This window comes from Myotis myotis, unplaced genomic scaffold (assembly GCF_014108235.1).
Source record: "Myotis myotis isolate mMyoMyo1 unplaced genomic scaffold, mMyoMyo1.p scaffold_m19_p_7, whole genome shotgun sequence".
In the NCBI taxonomy this organism is placed as follows: Eukaryota; Metazoa; Chordata; class Mammalia; order Chiroptera; family Vespertilionidae; genus Myotis; species Myotis myotis.
The window spans coordinates 36,025,480-36,042,042 of NW_023416379.1; the positions used below are offsets into that span (position 1 = coordinate 36,025,480).

The 16,563-nt window shown below is 40.7% G+C and overlaps 1 protein-coding gene across 7 annotated transcripts in view; it reads left to right on the forward strand.

Moving 5' to 3' along the window:
* The window catches only part of FYN (FYN proto-oncogene, Src family tyrosine kinase), a 213,330-nt gene that overhangs the window by 64,748 nt on the left and 132,019 nt on the right, over positions 1-16,563 (forward strand). For 2 of the 7 annotated variants that reach the window (XM_036318356.1, XM_036318357.1), the window contains exon 3: positions 11,253-11,322. The exons of the other annotated variants lie outside the window; for them this stretch is intronic. The gene's annotated coding sequence lies outside the window, so the exon portion shown is untranslated. The remainder of the gene's footprint in view (positions 1-11,252; positions 11,323-16,563) is intronic. 7 annotated transcript variants of the gene reach the window in all.

Below are 16,563 nucleotides of genomic sequence, written 5' to 3' on the forward strand. Positions count from 1 at the left end.
CAAACTCCCCTGTCAGGGGATATTTAGATTATTACTGGTTTTATTAGTACATTATAAGCAATACTGCATTGAGCAATTGACACTGCAACATGTATCTTTATATACTTAATTTTCTCCTTAAAATAAGTCCCTAGGAGGAGAATTGGCTGGTCAGTGAGTTTGCACATTTTGAAATTTGATCCATATTTAAATCCTAACCACTCTCTAGTAAAAGTTTTCAATGAGACCAGTTTTTCAATACTCTTGTGGTAATACTTTTCATTGGTTATCATCTTTGTCCAAATTATAGGTGAAAAATGATGCTCGACTATTTCAACTTAAATTTCTTTGATTGGTAGTGTACTTGGGTTGGGAATTTTAACCAATAAGAAATTGAGGCTTCAATATCATCTGAAGTACCATTTTCTTTGAGACCTAATTTTATCTCTCTCAAAAGGGAAGACTCTTTTTTTTTTTTTTTTTTTTTACTTTCGTCTTCGGGATCAGGTTAGAATCAATGAGGGGTTGTCTGTAATAGATAACTGAGAGGAAGTTGTGTAAATATGATTAGTGCTTTAAGCCTAGTGTGTTGGTTTTATCATATAAGATTTGATTAAATTCCTTTTATTTTCAAATAAATAGATACCATACTTTTGAAAACATAAAAAGAAATCATAGAGGCATGTAAGGAGTATGTAACAAAAATCTTAAACATAAATGCCTAGAGGTATATCTCCTTTGTTTAGCTCTTCACCTGGCTATGGGACATTTTAATTTATTTTAAAGTGTTTTTTTTCTGGCCACAAATGAAATTCAGAGTTGTAATAGAATGATTATGAGACAGACATGTCTGAGTTCAAGTCCCTACCCCTCAAATATGAGTTGCCTTGGCCTCCACTTCCACTTGTGCAGAGGTAATAATACTGTCTACCTCCTGGAGCAGTGAGGATTCTGTGAGAAAATAAAAGCGTCCTGCATACTGCCTGTTATGTAATATGTGCTCAATAAATACAAAATTTATTATTGTAGGAAGCTAATTAGCAAAATCAGAAACACTAAGAAAAGGTTATCATTTCTTTGCTGAAATTCCACCACTTAGAGATGACCCATTGTCTCTGGTTTGGGGACTATTTTATTCTAGTATTTTTTCCACAGATACATATTTTAGCATACTAAAACTGTACAACATGTTGAATTTCAGCAAATGGGAGCACTTAATTATTCATCAACGAGAAAGAGTGGTTACCCAGATTTATTTTTTATACTGGTTTAATGGAGAATTTTGTTAGGTGTTAATGTTTATTTGTAATAAATTTTTTATTAGAATGAACATTAGGTTTAATTGAAAGACATTTTGGACAATTAAAACCATAAATTTTCAGTTCCTCCTAATCCAGTGTGCAAGTCTGCTTCTTATGCAAATAAAAACAACATGATGGTTTTCTCTGTTATTTGATAAGGTATTTAAACAGTTTACAGACTGCAGGAGGCACAGCTCTACACTGCTTCCATTCCCAGAACAGCAAGGTGATCTTGCCCTGACCGACTGTGGACTGAATCATTCTCAATTTTCTAAGTCTCATTCCGAGATAGTTGTGTTACTGAGTAATAACTTTGTTTATTAAATTCTGGTTAGGGCAGGCCAACTCTTCAAAGAAGACTCATGGTAAATCTTTTTAAAGCTCTCACACACATACATACACACATGCAAAACTGTGAATTCACCAATTTACCTTCCTTGCATGTTAAGATTGTCCAGGAATTATATGTCATATATTTTCAGAAAGTAGGGAACTCAGATATTCTCAGCACTCATAATACTAGTATTTAGCAGTCAAATCCTGGCTTATATTTCTGCCACCTAGGATTTGAGTGTATTCTTTTTAGTTGAAAAATTGTCTATTTTATTGCCATTTTTCTTTGTTATAAAAAAAGTTGGAATTGTTTTGAAGGCTCAAACCAAATAGATATTTTTAAATATTTATTTTGTTTAGCATTAATCTTTGAATACATTTTTGTCACCGAGTGAAATTCATAATTTGGGTTTCTATTTTCTTAATTTAATTCTTCACCTAGTACACATTTTTATGTACTATATATATTCAGTTTTGCATAAAGATTTTATATACTATGTATACACAGATTTTTGTATGAATTTTTTTCCATTTCGGGTTCTTAATTATTTTCAACCTTAAGTTTAAAGGGAAAATCAAAATTTACCTGCATTAAATAATCCACAGTTCTAGTTATATGTTTGTCCTCCTGGAAATTCCAAAAGCTTGCTGTGAAAAAAATATTTTCATGTTTCAGTTTTACTTTGTTTTCTTTTTCTTTAGAGTCTGGACAATGGAATGTGGCTGTGTCGTTCTCCTTCCCACTTTTGTCTTTAGAAACAAAACTTAATTCATAAAACCAAATTCATTTCTGAAAGCTTAGGTAATAGTTAGGATTTGTTTTCTTCCCACCATTTTGACCTGTTTATAAAGTTTTTAATAAGAATAGGGTTGAAAAACATTGTTGGAGTGCCATATTTCCCCTTAGCTTTTAAACTCCTCCAGAGCCAACATTGTGCTTTCTCTTTACCGCTAACATAAATCAAGATGGCATTGAGGCACGCTCATGTTGCGATGTGACGAGAAGTGAAGGTTTGCTAGTGCTGCTTCCAGGTCAGCCTGCACGCTCTCCCTCAGCTCAGATAAGAAGGCCTATCCGTCTCCCTCAAGTGTCTTGGCACCTCTGTGCTTTCACATAGCAAGCTTGGCAGAGCTGCTGTGGGAACTTGGAAGTATCCAGGTCTCCCTTCCCATCCCCAGCCCATGTTCCAGTTCTAGTAACACCTCTTTGATGACACTCTGGCTTCCATGCAAATTCCATTACCACACAGTGAAGATCTCTGTAATAGCTAACATTCATTGAGTCCTTACCATATACTAAGACCTTTACTGTTTCAACTGACACTTCCTGAAATTCTGTGAGGTAGGTAGTATTATCTCCATTCTGTAGATGAAAAATGGAGACCTAGAGAGGTAAGATAGCTGATTCAAGACTCGCTGTTACGTTATGGTGTAGGGGTTTGTCTGAGTCCAGAGCACTATCTCTGACCACTACACTATTACCTCTTCTTTCTTCTAAACAAATTCTGAGAGTCAAAATTCATCATCCTGAAACATAGTTTGTAAGTGGACTTACTAACACAGTGTGATTCTTTCAAAGTTGCATTTCACAAACCAGTGTGGTTAGCTCATGCTGTTTTAGAGTTTTCTTTTTTTTTTTTAAATATGTTTTATTGATTTCTTACAGAAAGGAAGGGAGAGGGATAGAGAGTTAGAAACATCGATGAGAGAGAAACATTAATCAGCTGCCTCCTGCACACCTCCTACTGGGGATGTGCCCGAAACCAAGGTACATGCCCTTGACTGGAATCGAACCTGAGACCCTTCAGTCCACAGGCTGACGCTCTATCCACTGAGCCAGACCAGTTAGGGCTAGAGAGCTTTCTTTACATTGGTGACTCTCGGGAGTGTGTATAATGTCTCTGTAATGTTGCTGCTCTTAGGCTTTGGGAAAAGTTCTTCCAGGTTAAATGAGGAGGCTCCTTGAACTCTTTCAAATCACTAAACTTTAGATAATCACAAATCTAGAATTTCTAATAATGTGAACTGTTTAATGTTGAAAACACAAATAATTTCCAAAAAATACAGTTGAATTTGTGTTTTCAACATTAAATTGCTTGCAAAATATTCCTTGCTTTTAGAACATAATTGTACTTGAATGCAATTATTCCAGGATTTAGAACATACTATATGCTCAGTAAATAGTTGTTTCATGAATGAATTACATTATTTACATAATTTTAAGAAACTAAAAAAAAAGAGCAATGAGCAATCTCAATGTGTGTATGAGGCCAACAGTCATATGTAATATATACCCAATACTTTATAGAGGGTGTGACCAGCTCCATAAAAACATTTAGTATAATCATGATATCTTTTAGCTAAAAAACTTCGTATTTTAGACATGAGTTCATACCACTCTGAAGAAGGTGAGTGACACACGCCTCATTTATAGATGAAGAATTCGTGGCTGAGACTGGTGAAGTGTGACTAACTGAAGATTGAATAACTTCGGTGGTAGGAGACTTGTCTCCAGCCCCATTCTGTGCCCGAGACCTGCTCTTTGACCTTTGGAAAGCTGTGTGGCCTCCTACTGTCCAGCACTCCCCACCCCCAATAAAAAGCATTTTAAATTTAATTACCCACTTTAAAGGAAATGTAATAATTTAGCTGTGTAAGCATATTTGGTTCCTAAGTATACAACTAAAGTATTTCCAGCCATTTGGCCCCAAATGGTTTTTTCTCTTCACAGCTCCACAAAGTGCACACTAAGCAGATGGTGCAGACAAGCACATGGTTTATTTACAGCCAGTACAGTAGACAGAGGCATCTGCATTAAGCCCTCTTCTACCCGCTCCATGGGAGCCATTAACACATCCATTTAGGTGAAAGGGTCTTGGGGTTCTGCTGTGGGCATTTCTGTTTGCTCCCCTGAAGCATCACCATCTGCCCTGCCTCCTCCCCGAGGCCCTGGCACCCACCCCTCCTACCCAGTCAGTCACGGCCTGTTCTTCAAAATTCCCTTTGTTCGCTTAGATACAGTGCTGAGAGCAGCTGCTCTCTGTTTTTCACTAAAACCAGTTCAACTCTAAGCCTATTGACTTCCACCCAAGGCTGCTCTTGGGCCAAGTTCAGTCCCAGAGAGCTTCACAGGCATGTTTGAGCACCTTCCACACCTCAAGCTGGGGTTTGGGGTGCAGAGGTCTTGGGACATGATCCCTGGGAACTGGCACATATGTTTCTTCCTTTGTGCTCTAGTTTCAAGGCTACAGCTTTCGCTGTCACCTGTGATGCCTGGAGAGCCAGCAGCTGTCAGGCCGTAAGGCTTCATGCATCAGATGGACCAAACACCAGCCTCTACTTTCTGCACCACTCCCCAAGGAATTACGTACATGCATATCTTTCTCAAATGTTCTCTCCCGGTGAATAATATGCATTATGTATTTATAGATCAGTCATTCAGAAATGTTCTACCCAGAAATGTCTTTTGGGAAGCAGAAGGTTTTGTGGATACCTAGTCCAGCTATTTCTGCTTATTACTCCCCCAAATTTAGAAGAAAAAAAAAGCATTGCTGCCAATTTAGCAACCCACAACTTAACTGGTAATCACCTCCCCATTTTTTAATTTCCAATTCCTCGCAGAACTTATGATTGGTTTGTTTCTTTTTAAGCCAAGCCAGACAATTTGTAGGTACCTAGCCAGCATATAGGGGTGGCCCTCCTTTGGTTGGTTGTTGACTCTGTCCAGTCATATGTTGCTAGATAAGTTCTGGTCACATGGCTTGTTGCTGAGCTGTTGGCAGGACAGTTTCCAAGAAAAGGGAACAGACACCCAAAAACATGTATAATACAGATATGATTTGAAAGACCCTAAAACATAAATACATATTTTGCCCTTTCTCCTCAAATAAGTCTCTGTGAAACTGGAGTCTCAGAAGCATCTTGACCCATTTTGTCTAATGTTTGTTATACTTACATTTATAGGTTCAAATCCAATGTTGTATGAACCTTCTACTCCTAAAATCAGCTCTTATGGCATGTTTAAAACCATTCCATTTGAATATAAACTTTAGGACTTGAGTAAAATTAGTCTGTTTACTTCCTGTAATTCTAGCAACTAAGTAAAAATATTTCACATACAGTATAAAATAGCATGCCTCTACCTTATGTGGCTAAAATGAGAATTAGCAAATGCTGACTGCTTGCCCATCTAGCAAGGGCAGAAGGCTGACGACTCTATGTTTGCCGCATACATCAGCTGGTGCTGGGCAAGGTCTGCTCCCTGTGCCAGGCAACTCTGATTATTCTTTTGTAAACACACTTTTATTCATTGAGGAGCAGTTGCTTGCCAGTGTATCATATAATTATATAGTGAATGGAGAACAATAGATACATTGTGGGAATATTTTTAAAACAAGTAAACAACAGACAGTGCATACGAAAAGGGCCCAGCCCCAGAAAGAGGTCTGCTGATGTGTGGCATTTAGCAAAACACAAGCGTAAGTAAGGGCTCAGAAGCACAGAAGGCTTTGTTTCAAACATGTCTTTCTGGAATGGGCTGGGCAGCATTAGTTCCCAGCTCTGCCCACCGGGTAGGTTAGGGGGGTGGGGCTATAGGGAGCAGGGACATGCAGTTGTGCATGGAAGTGGGTGCAAGTGAGCGCACCCAAGCACTCAGCTTCCTCACTCGCATATTTGTAAGAAGAAAACGTGCCATACCTTGGTTGATTTCGTGTTTCCTGGGGCCTTGACTTGAATGGAACATGAACATAAGTGTAAATTTTTCGAGAGGATAGAATTTGGGGTGACTTGAGATGAAAGAGGGCTGAACTAAAATGTCTAAGAGATTTACAGTTCATGTAGGAGATGACTGTTGACAGTGTTTTCCCAGATCAGTACCACAGAATATGCAGTATTTTTACTAGACTGACATCAAAAGGGTTCATGTACCGTGACAGATTGCCTTTGTAATTTATTCTGCCTGGACGGCCCTGGATCACGCTCAATGAAGGGCTCCTGTAAAGGTTTTTCTCTCCACATGTCGGTGACTGCCAACCGCCCCCTCATTAGACCTGATGAAAGTACAGCGTTTAGCTTATCTTCCTCTCACTTCATTATTTATATTCTCCCAGGTTTTCATCCTACATAGTATATTGTATATAAATCTTTAGACCTTAATTTTAATAATGTATCACAAGCATCTCTGTTATTCTATGAACAAGATAGGATTCAGATTACAAAGCAATTTGACTAAATTGTTTTTATACCCTTTGCGCTGCCACTTTCAGAAGAGCTACTACCTTCAATGAAAAATTCTTTATTTACAAGGCAATAAAATTAGTCATTATTGCCTATTTGAAAGCAATTGGAACTAAAACCTTGGTTTCTCTGACTCATGAGGTATACTTACCATTAGATCAATGCTTTCCAAACTTTAATCATGTGTATACCACCTGTACAATTTTCACCGTATCTATGTGCCACCTATATTATTTGTATATTTCCCTAAAATTGATTTTTTTGTTCTAAACCAAATTTGTTTTTTAAGATAAACTTTATACGACCTCCTTAAGTAGTAAACCAGTATCACTTGATATAAATACATGAGAATCATTACAACATATAAGTAAAAAGAAGAGTGTTACCACATTCTCATAGATGCCCTTGGCTGTAACAGACTCTGGCCCAAAGCTGCCCCTCTCTGATGAAGAAGGGTGTTAGCAGGTGTTAAAGAGAGGGCTTTTGCAGACATTCGACATCCAGCTGAGTGGTGTTTGAGAGGCTTGAAAAGTATTAAAAAAGGAGTAAGGTGCTCATTTTATAATTCTACCTTGTGTGTCTGAAATCACCTGGGGCATCTGTGGAGGCCCACGCCGCTGCCCCACATGGACAGCCAACGCGGCCGACCAGAGAGCCCAGGAAACTGCTGCTTTGAAATAGGTGTACTCGGAGACAGCCAGGTAGAGTTCAAAGTCAGTTACTGGGCACCCGCTGAAGGTGACCATAGTGTAGAGCATGGTGATCAAACATAATGCCTCCTGAGAATTTCTTAAGTTTAGTGGAACTAACAGTAGTTGGTGGAAGTTGAAAGATGGAATAAATCCATCCCTCAACCCATTTGTTTCAGGCCACCTGACGGCACATTATGCATTTGATTGTCTGCTAATATGGAGGCAAAACCTAATTGGAAAATCAAGTATTTTATAAAGAAAAAATAAGGGTCATTTCTGCTGTAAGGCTATGAGTGCATGCAATTAAATGTTTTTTTCCACTTAAAAATCTGAGATATTTTTCTTTTATGTCGTATAGTTATTTTGGCTTCTTTTAGAAAAAAGATAGTGATAGGGTGCTTCACTAAACCTCATGACCCCTTAGCAGTAGCCCTATTGAGGTTAACATAAAAGACTGCAGGCTAAAGTAAAATGTCGTGTCTTTTATGGAATCGGTGTTCAGTAAATATTTGATAAGTACATTTGTGAGTTTGTTTTTGAAAGACTTCCTTGGGTAAAGTTGTAACCTTTCTGTAGTTACCTGTACCACCGGATGCTTTCATGAGGGGGCGTGGCAGGCACTTCAGCATTTGCATGTGGAATGCTGCTGTCTGTGGTGAAGGTGAAGGTTTGACACTCCCTGGTATAGTTTCTTTAGAGATATTGCATCAGGCATCTTCCCTTTGGTCCTCTGGCTCCAAATGCTCTTCACCCTTCTTTGCTTTGCTCTGATCCCAGAAACCTGACTTCTGTGCTCTGCCTCTCAGCAAGGGGAGTGCCCACAGATTGGAGGGAGAGAGCGCGAGGTTAGGATACTATTCCCTGCAGGGTCTCTCAGACTGGTCGTGGCCCTTACGTGATGCTCACAGCTCCTGTCAGGCAGTGATGCCCAACAGCACTCTGTACCAGGGTCAGGTATCCATCCCTCACCTTCCTCTGTCAGGCCTTGGGGCAGGGAGAACCTGCCCTACCCAAACCCCCTCATTACTAGCCCAGAGGACTGCAGTAAGCCTTGTGGCTTTTCTGTGCCCTGCCCACCTCTTTGTAAATAACCCCTTTTTAAAATTCCCTTCAAGTTATCGTAATTGGCGTGCCCTGTTTCCTGCTGGTACCTTGACTGACAAAAGTTGCAGGTTTCTTTGCAACACAGCAAAGCTGACTGGTTCCTGAAGGACTGACTTCTGACTTCAGCTATAATAGCAATGTGTTCTATACCAGTCTGGTTCCCAAATTTAGGAGTGCTTCAAGATTACCTGGGGAGGTTGTGAAAATGCAGGTTCCTGGACCCCGCCCCTCTACCTACTGACTTCGAGGTACAGAGGACAGTTCTAAGGCCCTTGCAATGACTGATCTTTTGTAGTTCACTAAACACAGAATATAATTTATACGACCCCAAGCCCAGATAGCCTTCTGAACAGATAACTAGTTAAAGGACACTGGACCCCTACCTTTTGTGCCATGATTTATTGTTAACTGGGGGATGAGTGAGCGAATGAGTGAAATACCTAAGATTTAAAATAAGAATTCTCCTAAAAATTACAATATAATGAGATAAAACTAATCTGAAATAGGTAATAGCTGCTCTTTCAACTCCTTGTTAACTCATGAATTATTGGGAGTGACCAGACTCCTCCTGACTCACTATGCAAGATTTGGAAGAGTAGAGATGGTTCCCTGTCATCCAGGAGGGAAGCCCAGTGTCTGATAATTTGATAATTTGCCATAGAGTTCCTCATTATCGTCTATTAAGAAAAAAATTCTTGTTGACTATGAAAGTGTAACTCAAGATATGAAATGTAATTATCTAAATACTGGACACTGTTTTTCCTGCCAAAAAACAGTTATCAATAATTCCTATCCTATATAATAAAGAGCTAATGTGCTAATTAGACTGGACGCAGAACAACCTTCCAGAACAACCTTCTAGAACGACCTTCCGGAACAACCTTTCGGAATGACCAGTGGGCGGGAGGCGGGGCCGCAAGGGCCAAGGCAGCCGGGGCTGGAAGGGTCAAGCCCCTTGCACGAATTTCGTGCATCGGACCTCTAGTGCTAAAATAAATGCCTTTAGCAGAGCTGTTGTTAGAAGCCCATAAAATATGTAGTCCATCCCTGTCAGTGACCACAGTCTGTAAAAACAACAGCATTCCAGTCTCCCAAGGGGAAAGTGAAATCAGTGCTCAAAGCCTTGAATGAAACAGGGTATGATAGACAGTGGACATGAGATCAAATTCTGCTTGGACCAAGAGGCCCATTTCTCGAGGACTACATAAGATTGTAAAGCTCTTGGGACGTGATTCTCAGAGGGTGTTACTCCTTGCCCCCCGCCCCACTCCCACCAGAACTCTGTTATTATCTTAAAAAATTCACATCTCTGATCTCATGGTAGTTACAAAGATATAAAGATAATTGGAAAGTGTATTCTGCTGAGTCAGTAGAGTACGCCCCAGGGGCCTCCAGCTACCCTGCAATGGCTGTTGCAAAATTATAAAACAATTTCTCAATCCGAAATTAATAGTAATTCATCTCACCTTGAATAGTGAGCCAGAACATGTGGCCATTTTGTCTTCCCAAAAGGTTGAGTGAGGGTCACTGTGATGAGGGCTAATTGCTTGACAAGGAGAGTAAACAGTCTGTTATATAACATTTTGCCATTTTATTCATTTTAAGCCTTTTTTCTTTTAATGCTTTGGTGAAGTGCTTTTAGCTGATGGGCAGTGAACATTAAGATAAAGGGTCATCTTGGATAGATGTCCTTCCCAGAGGGCAGAGCAGGGCCTGAGGGGAATCCAGCTGACCCAGTTGGAAATGCCTGAGTAATTCTGGTTGAAGTGTATCCCACCATCTCAAAGCAATCCCTCTCCTCCTCCCGGTTCACTTTCAGAACCCCCTAGACCAGTGGTAGGCAAACCGCGGCTCGCAAGCCACATGCGGCTCTTTGGCCCCTTGAGTGTGGCTCTTCCACAAAATACCACATGCAGGCGTGCATGTACAGTGCGATTGAAACTTTGTGGCCCATGGGCAGAAGTCGGTTTTCGGAAAGGAGATAGACGAAACAAGTATACAAGACGAGTGTGGATGGGAGAGTTGGAAGGGGTCGACCTCAGCGAACGTACCTCAATCAGATTGAGGACGTTTATAGCAAAGGCCAGTTTAGGAGTACCCTAATTAAGTTAGTAACCATGTACCTACCTATATAGTTTAAGTTTAAAAAATTTGGCTCTCAAAAGAAATTTCAATCATTGTACTGTTGATATTTGGCTCTGTTGACTAATGAGTTTGCCGACCACTGCCCTAGACCAGCGGTTCTCAACCTGTGGGTCGCGACCCCGTTGGTGGTCAAATGACTTTCACAGGGATTGCCTAAGACCATCCTGCATATCAGATATTTACATTACGATTCATAACAGTAGCAACATTACAGTTATGAAGTAGCAATGAAAATAATTTTATGGTTGGGTCACAACATGAGGAACTGTATTTAAAGGGCCAGAAGGTTGAGAACCACTGCCCTAGACTGATCTGCCCTATAAAGATAGAGATGGTTCTTAATGGTCCCTGGAGTTATTTGGCCCAGCATTCAGGATTCAGGGAGTACAAACTTATGCAATTGTGTTTCATCTCTGAACACAAGGTGCTCAGTAGTTCAGTCTGGCCTTGTGTTTTCCAGTCTAAATGAAGATGCTGGAGCTGGGGCACCCTAGGAACTGCACCGTTTCAGAGTGATGACCAGTTCACAGGTAGACACCCACTTCCTACTCCAACCATGCCACTTCCTCCTTTCACTTGCCCCTTTTCCATGAGTCTTCTGCTACCGTGGGAGCTGTTGTTGTGGGCGAAGAAGAAGATGAAAGGAAAAGCAGAAACACTTTAGAGAAACTGTCATGAGAGCCAGCTCCTACCCCCACAATGCTTTTCTTTCACACAGCCTACTTGTTTTTCACTTCAATTTTTTGATGGCCTACAATTTGATCATTTTAATTTGAGGGTATAAATGACCTTTTTAAAAAAAAACAGTAGCTTCAGAGGAGGTTGATGACTCATTAACCTCATACAGTGGCGCATGTATGTGAATTAATTCCATCAAATTGATTAGCCCAGGGAATGGGGCTGTGATTGGAAAAGTGGTCAGTAGACAATTTGGGCACCTCTCCAAGGGGATCCAGGCAGGATATGTGGTGATAGGAAGCCAGTAGGAGAACTCGAAAGGGGGTGATCCTAGGAGGGGAGAGAGGCTAAGGAGACATAAACTTGAACCATAAGGGCTCTTGTTCCTAGGGCCCAGAAGTCATGCCATTGGTGGTTTTATTCTGCATAAGTTTAGTGTGGCAGCCTGGTACCTACCACTATCAACAGCAGCATCTACATGTGCCAGATTTAGCAAATTACAAAAACAAAACAAAAACCAGGATACTCAATAAAATCTGGATTTCAGATAAATAATAAATATTTGTTACCATAAGTATGTTCCAAATTGTTTGTCCAACATTCAGATTTAACTGGACCTCCTGAATTTTATCTGGAAGCTTTGAGAGTGGCTAAGCTCCTGACATTCTCAGTTCTGGAGAAAATGTTGTTTGCCTGACTCTGGTGATGGGAAAGCCCAGGCTAAAAGGGTTGTGGTTTTCAGCCTCTTGGTGAAAAAGCCTCCAGAGCTAGTGTTCCTAACCCCTGAACTATCCATGGAGAACTCACCAAAGGACCAAACAGCGGGCTGTAAACACACATACTTTGGGCTACCTGGTGTTTGTTGTGGATGGCAAAAAGGGCCCTAGAAGGAAGTGAGATCGGGGGTCGTGGCGGGGGGGGGGGGGGGGGGGAGAGGGTCCACACTGACCCTACCCAAAGGCACGGGGAGTTCAGAGGCTGAAGCCTGCTGGCAGAGTCTCCAGGAAATGAACCTCAGTGGGGTTAGAGCAGAGGCCTGGAAGGAACCTAACGGTCACCTGGCCTACCCTCTTTATTTTATGAGAAAACCGAGATCTAATGAGGGATAATGACTACTCAAGTCACAGAAAAAAATCATCAGTGAAGCCTGTAGAGAATCGGTTTTCTTAAGTTTTCACCGAGTTCTTTCCACTGCGTGGTGCTGACACAGCAGGTTCTTATTCAAGCCTCCAAGTTTCCACCCAGTCCTACTTTATGTACACAGTACCCACTTGGGCTGACTTTGTGGGAAGGACCACATTCTGCTTATGAGTCAGGCACCACCCTCATTTTCTTTTCTGTTGATGTAAGAACCACCTAGGCAGTCCCTGGTTACCAAGTGTTATGTTTTATGTCCCATTTCACAGAGCCAAAAAAAATCCAGATTTTGCCATTCATTGTATTATATGCTTTTTTGGGACAGTTAGGTATGTTTCCAAAATCTGGCTACTCAGTAGAAAGAAAGAAAAACCTAAAGTTGTGCTTCCTCCTGTCTTAAAAATATATATCAGTGGTTTTTTAATGTAATATTCAATTTCTATAGTCAGCAGCAGTCTGCTAATGATCGCCCAGAGTTCTGGTGTCCAGTAGGGAAGAAAGGAATGCCCATGGTAGAGTGAAGGAGAGAGGGTCCCTTCTGAGGTGGAGAAAACCATTCCCCCTGACTCCTCAAGGGACTGAGAGTTTAATGGCAACAGAAAGTATGGATACTCCCCAAAGCCTAACTTTGTTGTTTTCTGACTCCTTGAGCATGGTCTCTCTGTATTGTCAGGACCATGATGCCTCTTCCTGGCTTTCAGGCATGTGGGAATGAAATGTTCTTTTTAAGTTTCTTTGGTTTATTTTAGCAGTTTTTGATGTAAATTGTGGATTTAAGGATAAGAATTCTTCAGTGAAACCAGTGCTGTGTCCACACTGTCTTACCCACTCAGAAAATTAGCACGTGGGAAAACTATTTAAAGGGGAGAAGGTCGTGTATGGGAAAGAAGGTCATTTCCTTCTCCTCTATTCATGTGGTTTGCTCATTCCTGACGTGATGAATATTTGCAATGTTTTCTTGGAAAGCAAAATATTCCACATTAACATCGTGGCTTCTTTGGGAAGTTGAAATTCCACATGTTCTTCAGGTACTTCTACATTTGCACTGTTTGCAACAGAGATGAAATTAGCCTCAGCACATTGTTTCTCAGAAATGATAATGTTAAACATGAGCCAGCCAAAGCCATAGGCAAAGTCACTAATTGTCATTCAGGTTCTTATATTATCCTCCTATACAGCCTCTGTGCTCTCCATTCTCCTCCCCAAGAGTCATTGGCTGAAAACATGATGAAGTGGATTACATACTTGCCTTGATGTTAACAATTGTAATAAACTCTTCACAGATTGGAGAATGTGAAACTAAAAGGCTGAGGATATATAATGAATGAAACTGGCTGGGTTATGATCAGCTTTGAAATTTGTGATCCTCAATTCAGAGTAGCTGGAGAAAAGGAAAACCTCTTGTACATGTATTAATGTTATCTATCAACTTTAAAAATGTGAAACCTCACTTCCAGAGTCAAGCCAGAAAAGCAGCATTGTTTGGTAAAAAAAATTTTTAATGAAGCCCAAATATTTGAATTAATCCCCTTAAAGCATTCAAATAAACGTGTGCGCCTGAAAGGTACCTGGTTTAGAACATCAAAAAAACTAGCAAATTAGCCCAGTGCTCAGGGGATGAAGCAGCAAAAGGATGAAGTGGCAACATGACTTTGAAACTCCAAGTGGCCTCTGAAGGTCAGCGGAAAGCTACTCTTTTGAAGCAATTGGAGGATCCTAGGAATCGTATTCAGAGTGGGTAGGGCCTTTTTCTAGAGACAATGGGTAAACAGTCTGTTAAGTTTCCATTTTTCTCACTTTGAGGAACTTCATCTGGTTTCTGGTCATCTTTTAATCCCAAATTTTAGTTTGCTAGCCAAGAAAAACATGCATGATTGGGAAATCTAGGTGTTCTACCCAGTTTCTTCAAGACCCATTCTGCATCTGTCTTGGTAGTCCATGTGTTGTTAACTTGGCATGTGTATATAGCTTATCTGCCAAGTGGGCTGCTAACATCTTGAAGGCTGAGATGGTGTCTGATACTAGCACCTAACAGCATCCTGTTCAGTCACCTGTCCAAAAGGTTCATGCCAATCATTGTGGGGAGCTGAGATCTGGGGCAAGGCCTTTTTCTCAAAGGCTGTGCTCTCATAGAGGCTGTCTACAGAGCACTGCTGTATCTCTAACACCAGTGGAGGCGAGGAGAGGAGTAATCCAAAAACAGTGCACAACCCAGGCACCATTTTCATTTGTCACAGTTTGGGATGCACTTGCTGTTTTTCTAATTGGCTTATTTTTTTAGTATAATCTGGACCAGTGGAGAGACCTGTTTTTTGATAACACATAGAGTGAACCATCAGTGCATTCCCAGATATAAAGAGGCTGATAAATTCTATTGAATTTTTGTATTCATTTCCCTAGCCAACAAATCACTCTCCCTATTAATATTTGTTCAGTTAATATTTGTCATAAGAATTTCCATGGATTCTGCTTCAGAGTGACTAGGCAGGTGTTTCAGGAAAAATAGGGAACTCCCTTGAAAAGCCACATAATCCTAAATAAAACGCCCTGCCTTGGTCATGATGGAAATGGCTTACATTGGAATGCTTAGATGCAATGTGCCATAAACTCAAAGTGCTCTGAAATCTGCCAAGTGGGAGGTAACCACTGAGCCAAACAATCCAGGTGCTGCCAGAGGTTAGAGGGCGGCTTGGCCATCTACAGCACTACAGGTGATGCAGATGGTGTTCCCAAATCTCTCCAATATGAAACTGGGCTCTCAGCAGCTAACAGCAGACACCCCCTACATCTGTCATTGTGTATCTAGACTTTTAAGCTGTGGGGTCTTGTTACTTGTAAGCAGAGTTCTTCACACTATCTGCAAAGCATTAGGATAAAAGGTTAGGAAGGATAAGGTGATTAAGAATGGAACAGAATACACTGAAAAGATTTTTTATTAAAATATTCATCTGTTCTTTTACCAAATCATGGAAGTTTGGCATTTGCCATTTATATGCATCTCTGCTGCAGCTCCATGGCAAATCTCCTGTCCTCAGAGGATATCAATCATGTGGCATTTGGTTCCTATGAGAAGAGTTGAGGAGAGAGAGACCTAGACCTGCAGGCCAGGGCAAGAGAGGGTTAAATCTGAAGCTGGGTTTCCAGAAAGTGGAAGCAGTACTTTGTGTCATTGCAAAATAACCTATGCATTAGGAATTCTGCTGCATCATCTTTGCAACTTAAATTCCTATTCTCATCTTGGTGGGTATTTTTGGAAGTCAATGAATAGTATTAACTTATGCTCTGAAAAGATGGAACCATTCTGTGACGGATTTAAGAAGCACGGTGTCAGTCAGTCGTTTCTGTCTTAGATTATGGTAAATTCCTTCTGCATCAGGCTCGCTTTTGTGAGTTTTCTTTTCCTCCCTTCATCACATTCATTATCCCTTGGGCAAGTTGTGTCTGTCCCTCCTGCTCTACTCCCACGCACTATGCAGAGGAGTTCATCTGCAGCCCCAGGCAGGCCTCCAACCAGCTACAGAGCTTCCTTTCTCCCACTCCCGGGTCTTTCCCACCCAGCGGTGAGACCTATGCCTGATTTTCAGCTCTTCTGGGTAGTGTGTCATTACTTGGAACAAAATTAGAAAGCATTTTACGTTGCTTATTACATATCATTAATTGAAACGCCACTAAACCCAAGGAATTTATTGTTCCATTGATGTGTGCATAACTCCTATTAACATTAACAAAGTTGTTAAGAATCAAAGAATCAGCAAGAACCCACAACAGAGGATCCATTTTGATCCTGCTTTACAAGTGACTCAAACCCACAGAGCATCAACAAGCATTTTTAATATAATTTTTACAACTCCTTTTTAAAAAGTAGAGCAATTACTGGATATATCATAGCACACATGTGTCCTTCAGAATAAACAATGGTTGCCATGTGTACAGTATTGGATGACTCCCCCGCCCCG